Raw genomic sequence first — 9316 nt, forward strand, 5'->3', positions numbered from 1 at the left:
TCAGGTTCTTTGCATTTCCCTGTATATTTTATAATTCACTTATCCATTTCTTTATTTCTTTTTAGATGCTGAGATTTTGATTAGGATTGTGTTCAATCTTTAATTTGGGGGGAACTGATATCTTAAAAGTAATTGATCTGGCCAGGCGCACTGGTTCACGCCTGTAATCCCAGCACTTTGGGAGGCCAAGATGGGCAGATCATGAGGTCAGGAGTTCGAGACCAGCCTAACCAACATGGTGAAACCCCGTCTCTACTACAAATATAAAAATTAGCCGGGCGTGGTGGTGTGCACCTGTAATCCCAGCTACTCAGGAGGCTGAGTCAGGAGAATCACTTGAACCTGGAAGGCAGAGGTTGCAGTGAGCCAAGATCATACCACTGCACTCCAGCCTGGGCGACAGAGGAAGACTCTGTCTGAAAAAAAAAGTAACTGATCTTCCAGTCCATAAACAGGGTCTTCTATGTTTGAGTCTTCTGTAATTTATCTCAGCAATGAAGTAATCAGGATATATTCAGAGAAGATCAGGGCCTGAATACTTTTATTATAAAAATCTTCGTAAAATGTATTAGCATTTTTAAAAAATACATTAAAATGTAAAGAAGCTCAAAGTAATCCATGACCTCAAAAGCTAGATAACTCAGGAAGCAGTACTTTATATGAAGTTATACATGTGCAAGATAAAAATTTGTGAATAGTTCACAAATCCATACATCAGGACTCTCTCCATTGCCTCCAAAAGTAATCACTATTGTTGGTGTCTTGGGTCTCCTCTCTGAAAATTTACATACATCTAACAGCACACAAATCTCTTTTGTTTGCACAACAGAAATCACATCTTATCTATTTGTATAGCATTCCTCCCAAAAAAGAGATGTCCATGTCCCAGTACTGGTTCTTCTGAATGGGACCTTATTTGGATATAGGATCTTTGCAGCTGTAATTAACTTAAAGGTTTTAGATGAAATCGTCCTGCATTTGGGGTGGGCCCTAAATCCAATGACTGGGGTCTAGATAAGAAAAAGGAGAGGGAACGTGGAGACACACAGCAGAAGGCCATGTGAACAAGCAGGCAGAGACGGGAATTATGCTGTACCCAGCAGCACCAAGGCCTGCAGGTGACAGGTGACCCCCTGCAGAAGCTAAAAGAGACAAGGAAGGAGCCTCCCTGGGGTCTTCAGAGGGAGAGGGGCCCTGCTCACACCTTGCTTTCAAACCTCTGGCCTCTATGACTTTGAGAGAATAGATTTCTGCTGGGTTTTTTTTTGGGGTTTTTTTTGTTTTTTTTTTTTGAGACACAGTCTCGTTTTGCCGCCCAGGCTGGAGTGCAGTGGCTGGATCTCAGCTCACTGCAAGTTCCGCCTCCCAGGTTTATGCCATTCTCCTGCCTCAGCCTCCTGAGTAGCTGGGACTACAGGCGCCCGCCACCTCGCCCGGCTAGTTTTTTGTATTTTTTAGTAGAGACGGGGTTTCACCGTGTTAGCCAGGATGGTCTCGATCTCCTGACCTCGTGATCCGCCCGTCTTGGCCTCCCAAAGTGCTGGGATTACAGGCTTGAGCCACCGCACCTAGCCAATTTCTGCTGTTTGAAGCCACCTAGTTTGTGGTCATTTGTTACAGCAGCCCTAGCAAGCTAATACAATACTGTTCCACACTTAGCTTTTTAAACAATATGTACCTTGGAGACCTTTCCCTATGGACACACGCAGACCCACCTGTCCTTAACAGCGGTGTGGTCCAGCCCCCTACTGGCTAGGTTCACCCCAGCTGACTCCACCAGCGCTCCTAATGTGCCTGTTCTCTTTCAAGGTTTACACTGTTTCCAGTTTTTCAGTCCTACCATAGAGTTGTATTATCCCTACATGTAACTCACACATTTAACTCTTTGGGGTTGGAGTTGTTTTCTGATAAATATTTTTCATATGGCCTGGGCCCTAACCACCAGGATCTGGTGTTCAGTCAGACATAGAGTGATATTTTCTCATGCTGAAGCAGAAACTGACCATGTGGATATTTGTATTAGTCCATTTTCATACTGCTATGAAGACATGCCTGAGGCAGGGTAATTTATAAAGGAAAGAGGTTTCATGAACTCACAGTTCCACATAGCTGGGGAGGCCTCACAATCACGGTGGAAGGCGAAGGAGGATCCGAGTCACGTCTTACACGGCAGCAGGCAGAGCGCGTGTGGAGGGAAATTCCCCTTTATAAAAACATCAGATCCCATGAGACTTACTCACGATCACAGGAATGGGGGGGAAACCCCAGCCCCAGGATTCAATGACCTCCCACCAGATCCCTCCCACGGCTCATGGAGATTATGGGAGCTACAATTCAAGATGAGATTTGGGTGGGGACACAGCCAAACCCTATGAATACTCTAAGGGCCGGTTTGCCTGGTGATGGTCCTCAGAGGTGACTGAAGGATCCTCTTGTGGCTACAGGGAAAGAAGAATGGTTCCATGAAGTCATACACACAGACTCAGCACAGGGCCTCACACACACTGGGCACCAACAAATGTGAGTCATGAAGTGATGAGGATAGCACAACACAAAGCAGGGAGGAGGTGGGGACAGATCAGGTGCTACAGGATAGACCACGTCCCCCTCCAAATCCACATGCTGAGGCCCTGACTCCCAGCAGCTCAGAAAGTGACTGCATTTGGAGAAAGGAACTTTAACGAGGTAATTAAGTTAAAATAAGGTTATTATTGTGGCCCTAACCCAACAGGACTGGTTTCCTTATGAGAAGAGGAGGTGAGGGCCGGACGTGGTGGTTCATGCTTGTAATCCCAACACTTTGGGAGGCCAAGGCGGGTGGATCACCTGAGATCAGGAGATCGAGACCAGCCTGGCCAATATAGCCAAACCCCATCTCTATAAAAAATACAAAAATTAGCTGGGCGTGGGGGCGCATGCCTGTAATCCCAGCTGCTCGGGAGGCTGTGGCAGAAGAATCACTTGAACCCGGGAGGTGGAGTTAGCAGTAAGCCAAGATCGCACCACTGCACTCTAGCCCAGGCGACCGAGCAAGACTCTGTCTCAAAAAAAAGAAGAGCAGATGAGGACACAGATGTGCACAGAGGGAAGACCCTATGAGGATGCAGGGAGAAGACACCATCTACAGCCAAGGAGAAAAGAAACCAACCCTGCTCACCTCTTGATCTAAAACTTCCAGTCTCCAGAATTGTGAGAAAATTAACTTCTGGGAGCCCCTACAGGCCTCCCAGGCCATGGAACTTTGTTGGGGGCAGCCGGAGCAAATACACAATGGGACTAGCCAGTGCCCCATCCTGCAAGTCTAGGAAATTAAGACTCTTCCACTCATTTAACACAATCCAAGCAGTGCTGGGCTCAGTGGTTGCTAAACTGTTTTCTGATCTTACCCTCTGGAGAGGGTACAAATGACCCCCAAAGTGGCCACAGATTCTTCCAGATCCTGTATGGTCACTCATTTGCTACCCCTCTGGTCAACAGGTTGGAGTTTACCTCACGTGGCTTCCATGCAACTTGCTGTGGCCCCGGGGGCATCAGGAAACACGGGACCTCAGCTTCCATTGGAGCCCCTGAAAAAAGGATCCACGCTGGCCTGCTGTAGACAGACAGCCGTGCCAACAGCCAGCACCAAGCAGCAGCCACGCAAGAAAGGCCATCCCAGGCCATCCAGCCCCAGCCAAGCTGAAGCCACGTGAGTGACCCTGGCATGCAGGAGCACTGAGGGGCTGAGCCCAGGGATGATCCGTCAGGCTGAGGTGTTCCCCCGGCTAGGCCACAGCCCCCAGGTACTCAGGCAAGCGCAAATCCAGTCGCTGCTGTGACTTGAGGTAAAGGAGGTTACCCCGAATAATCTGGGTGGGCCTGATCATTTCATTGAGGACAAGAAACTCCGCCTGTGGACTGCAGCGCCAGCTCCTGTCGAGTCGTCCCGGCTGCCTCTGAGGAAGGCTTGCCCTGCAGTTTGGGACTTGCCTCACCAGACCCCACCATCACAGCAGCCAGTGCCTTGCAATAAATCTCTTTGAATGCTGATATTTCTATCTATTGGCTATTTCTCTGGAGCACCCTGTCCTCTAGGTTGGGCTGGGGCCTCTGCTTGTGCTTTTGTCATTCCCTTTGCTTCCCTGCGCCTGGAGACGCTGTGCTCTGTCATCGTTGCTGGTCCGGTTCCTGCCCACCCTGCTCCTCCAGGGCGTCCTACAAATGTCCTGTGCCACCGCCTCTCACAGAGCTGGCAGGAGCAGAGTGAGGATTCATGACCATGCCTCAATCCTGAATTCCCCTCGCCCATTCCTCTCTGGATGCCATCTCACTACTTTGTCTTACTTCCCCTGCTTCAGAGGGCTGAGATTCACCATCCTGGGGTGCACATGCCCCCATGAGCAGCATTCGCACAGGACAGGAGCCTCTAAAGGCAGTGACTGCAGGATTCAACTTGTACTGAACCCAAAGAAATATTAATGTGAGGCCAGGCACAGTGCCTCATGCCTGTAATCGGGAGGCCGAGGCAGGCAGATCACTTGAGGTCAGGAGTTCGAGACCAGCCTGGCCAACGTGGTGAAACTCTGCTAGTAAAAATATAAAAGTTAGCTGGGCATGGTGGCGTACGCTTGTAATCCCAGCTACTCAGGAGGCTGAGGAAGGAGAATCGCTTGAACCCAGGGGGCAGAGGTTGCAGTGAGCTGAGCTAGCACCACGGCACTCCAGCCTGGGCAACAGAGCAAGAGTCCATCAAAAAAGAAAGAAAGAAGAGGGGGAGAGAGAGAGAGAGAGAGAGAGAAAGGAGGAATATGAATGTGAGGTTGATGGTAGCCTTTCCTACTGATGTAGCAGTGACATGGAAAGTACAAGGTTTCAGCCTCAAGGAGGAATATCCTATAAACACGCCTCGAAAGACAGTGGCCATCCCTGCCAGCATCAGGAGTCCATTCTTTCCAAACACACAGAGTCCAGCGAGGACAAGCCAGGCCACAGGAGCTGAGGCTGCCAAAAACACTTCTGTGCCTTGTGAGTTAAATTAACATCATGTTGATGCGCAGTGGCTCACACCTGCAACCCCAGCCCTCTGGGAGGTGAAGGCAGGAGGATCTCTTGAGCCCAGGAGTTCAAGACCAGCCTGGGCAATATAGTGAGACCCCCAATTTCTACAAAAATAAAAATATTAGCCAGGTCTTGTGGCACACATCTAGTAACGCCAGTTACCTCAGAGACTGAGGCAAGAGGATCACATGAGCCCAGGAGGTCAAAGCTGTGGTGAGCTATGATCACACCACTGCACTCCAACCTGGGCGACAGAGCAACACCCTGTCTCCAAAAAAATAATAAACATCATGGCTTGGTGCAGTGACTCACGCCTGTCTGTAATCTCAGCACTTTGAGAGGCCAAGGAGGGTGAATCACCTGAACTCAGGAGTTCAAGACCAGCCTGGCCAACATGGCAAGACCCCCGTCTTTACTAAAAAAATATAAAAATTAGCCAGGCGTGGTGGCGTGTGCCTGTAATCCTAGGTATTTGGGAGGCTGAGGCAGGAGAATCACTTGAACCTGGGAGATGGAGGTTGCAGTGAGCGAAGACCGTGCCATTGCACTCTAGCCTGGGCAACACAGCGTTTCTATAGAGAAACTTTTTTTTTTTTTTTTTTAAATAAATGCTACTCACAGCAGCAGAAGCTAAACACTGGAAACAACTCACCATCTATCAGCCATGGTCTGGTAAATAATCTATAAACTATGGAGCACCCCACCCCAGAATACCGCGGAGAGGTTTAGCAAAGGCGGCGAGGCTCTCCATTGGATGGAGGGTGACCTTCCCGCCATACTGCTAAGAAAAAAGACCCAGCACAGCTGGGCGTGGTGGCTCACACCTATAATCCCAGCACTTTGGGAGGCCTGAGGTCGGGAGTTCGAGGCCAACCTGACCAACATGGAGAAACCCCATCTCTACTAAAAATACAAAATTAACCGGATGTGGTGGCGCACTCCTGTAATCCGAGCTACTTGGGAGGTTGAGGCAGGAGAATCGCTTGAACCCGGGAGGCGGAGGTTGCGATTAGCCGAGATTGCGCCATTGCACTCCAGCCTGGGCAACAAGAGCGAAAACCCCGTCTCAAAAAAAAAAAAAAAAAAAGGCCCGGCCCAGAGCAGCTTGTGGTGACGTGCCACTGTGCCTGTGATAGAAAGCAGCAAGCAGGAGGGCAGCTACGAGAAATGTCCTGAGGCCCCTTGCTAGGACAGGCACACCTCTCTGGAAGCGACCCCAGGAGGAGACAGCGTTTGCTGCCTGCAGAGTGGGGAACTAGGTTGCTGGGGACGGGGAAGGAGGAAGGCTTTTCAGTATATATCCTCCTGAACCTTTTTTTTTTTGTTTATTTTTTTCTGAGACAGAGCCTCACCCTGTCACCCAGGCTGGGGTGCAGTGGCGCGATCTTGGCTCGGTGCAACCTCTGCCTCCCGGTTCAAGCAATTCTCTGCCTCAGCCTCCCAAATAGCTGGGATAACAGGCAACCGCCACCACACCAGCTAATTTTTGTATTTTTTAATAGAGATGGGGTTTCACCATGTTGGCCAGGCTGGTCTTGAACTCCTGACCTCATGATCCACCTGCCTTAGCCTCCCAAAGTGCTGGGATTATAGGTGTGAAACACCATGCCCGGCCCTCTTGAACGTTCTTATTTTGTCACCTGGGCATGCCCCACTCTCGTGGCTGAGCTGACAGCCACCAAGGTGGTGAAGGAGACGCAGCCTCACTGGCGAGGTGCCGCCCTGCCCCAGTGGGAGCCCAGCCTCAGACCCTCACTCACCCAGGGAACCTGGACACGCTCTGGGCTGCCCTCTTCTCACCTATAAAACAGGATTTCCGCTTGTTGCAGTGGCTCAAGCCTGTAATCCCAGCACTTTGGGAGGCGAGGCGGGGATCCGCGAGGTCAGGAGATGAGACCATCACAAGCTAACACAGTGAAACCCGTCGCTACTAAAATACAAAACTTAGTTGAGGCAGTGGCCCGAGAGCCTGTAGTCCCAGCTACTCGGGAGAGCTGAGAGGCAGGAGAATGGCGTAAACCAGGCCGGGCTTGCAGTGAACTGAGATCCCCGGCGGGCTGCAGTGAGCTGAGATCAAACCACTGCACTCCAGCCTGGGTGACAGGCCGAGACTCCGTCTCAAAAAAAAAGCAAGTTTCCAGTCCCTTCTTCACAAGCTTCCTGACTCCAATTGCAGTTCTTCCATTCGTGAGAGTTTTGCCAACAACAGTGAAAGAAAGGGTCTTTTTTTTTTTTTTAAATAGGAATTTCTTGGACAGATCTTTACACTCTCCCACCAAAAAGCAACAGGATGTTTCTTTTTTGTGTGTGTACATTAAACAACATTTCTGTGTTTGGGTTCTTTCAGACAAGAAGTAACTCAGGCGGTAAAATAGAACAAGCGTTCGATTTAGAGGGGGTCTTGCAATGCAGTTCTCCAATCTTTAAACCCATGGGTTGTCCCCAAAGGATTTATAGAGGATGTTGAGCCTACCTCCAGGAGAGAGGAACGATTAACACACTTAGGAACTGTGTACTGGTTCTCATCACTTAGAATCCCTGAACCATTTGTTTCTAAGTAAGGGTTTCACTCCTAGATTTTAGAGCTTTGTGTGTATGATATTGTTTTTTTGTCTGTTTGTTTGTTTGAGATGGAGTCTCACTCTGTCACGCAGGCTAGAGTGCAGTGGTGCGATCTTGGCTCACTGCAACCTCCGCCTCCCAGGCTCAAGCAATTCTCTGCTTCAGCCTCCCGAGTAGCTGGGATTACAGGTACACGCCACCACTCCTGGCTAATGTTTGTATTTTTAGTAGAGGTTGGGTTTCACCATCTTAGCCAGGCTGGTCTTGAACTCCTGACCTCATGATCCACCCGCCTCAGCCTCCCAAAGTGCTGGGATGACAGGCATGAGCCACTGGGCCTGGCCTGTTATTTTTTAAATTGTGAAAATACTGCATTTCACCCTGGAAACTTACGCTCATAAAACTGTTTTGCACTGTAACAATTCTACACCAGACACCAGGCAAAGGTCTTGGAAAAAGCTGTGGTGGCATGCACACTGAACTGCTGGACCAGCTGAGCACCAGGTTGCTCAGACAACACTAGATCACTTGCAATTACTAGAGTTACGGAGAAGGGGGGACAGAGGCAACCCCACCTACCCAGGTGTGAGTGTGAATTAGTGCAGACCCTCAGAGGGCAGTTTGGTAATAGCTAACTAAAAAAGTAGAGCCACGTATTCTTTTTTTTTTCTTTCTCCCATAGAGAAGACATACCCCTTTAATACAGGTCTGTGCATGCTACTCTGTAGCTACGCTGGTACTTTGCATATGGGAAGACAAAGATGGTCACTGCTGCACTGTTTTAATAGTAAGAAACTGGAATCAGGGACCGATCTGATTGCAAAACTCATAAATGACACCCTTTAAAAGAAAAGTTTCATGTAACAGAGACCTCCTGCAAGGGGACCATCATCATAAAATGAGCTCATTGTCCATTTCCCACCTCCTGTAACTGTGTTCCTTAACCACCCCCTGCCTCCAGGATCCGTGGCGGGGTTGGGGGGCCTCCAGCCTGAGCCTGTCTTTAGGTGTGCTGCAATGGGCTAGGTGGCCTGGTGGGTGAGGGTGAGGGGAATCCGAGGAGCATAAGGGGTTGCTCCAGCCTTTGACCCTGGAAGGCCTCCTGAGAGCAGGCTCTCACCACTTCCATAACAGCCTGCCCGTTTGCCCCTCCCAGGCAAACATGGGAAACAGCAGGACCAGGCTCCACAACCCTGTACCTGATACAGTTTGTATTCATCTGCCTCATGTGCACAGCAAGGGACTGGGCAGGCTGCCCTTTGTAAGAAGGTATTCTAAACGCTGAGAGCCCCGGGCTGCCTCTGGGGTATCCTGGGTCAGGATCCAGGGGCGGACATTTGCATCGTGTGTCCAGGGGTCCCTAGGCAAACTGAACCCTTGAGGAATCCTGCAAGCGCCTGAACTGTGCTTATTTTTACTTGAGTTCTGATACACAAGCATGGTCTGTCTCGCATACGTAATATTTATCTATTACACACAAAGAAATGGCATAACATTAACACAGCTAGCCTGTAAGTCACATCTTAGTCTTGCAAATGTGCAGAGGAGCTGGGGGCAAACTATGACATAAGATATTAAATGTGATGTAAATGTGTGATGTATTCTAAATCCTGAGTGTATCCCATGTAGACCGGCTGGTGGTGGTATCTGGTTCCTCCTTTTAGCCAATGCCACTGATGGCAGTAGGGAAACAGCACTTTTAGAAAATGTAAGAGCT

General features: G+C 49.5%; 1 long non-coding RNA gene across 2 annotated transcripts in view; it reads right to left on the minus strand.

Annotated features, from left to right (window-relative positions):
• Positions 1 to 1532: 1532 nt before the first annotated feature.
• Positions 1533 to 9316, minus strand: part of LOC103879030 — a 10580-nt gene continuing 2796 nt past the window's right edge. For both annotated transcript variants that reach the window (XR_002517824.2, XR_639439.4), the window contains 2 exons: positions 3490 to 3566; positions 1533 to 2438 (listed from right to left, as the gene is read on the minus strand). This is a non-coding gene — a long non-coding RNA (uncharacterized LOC103879030). The remainder of the gene's footprint in view (positions 2439 to 3489; positions 3567 to 9316) is intronic.

The sequence above is a fragment of the Papio anubis genome, chromosome 17 (assembly GCF_008728515.1).
Source record: "Papio anubis isolate 15944 chromosome 17, Panubis1.0, whole genome shotgun sequence".
In the NCBI taxonomy this organism is placed as follows: domain Eukaryota; kingdom Metazoa; phylum Chordata; class Mammalia; order Primates; family Cercopithecidae; genus Papio; species Papio anubis.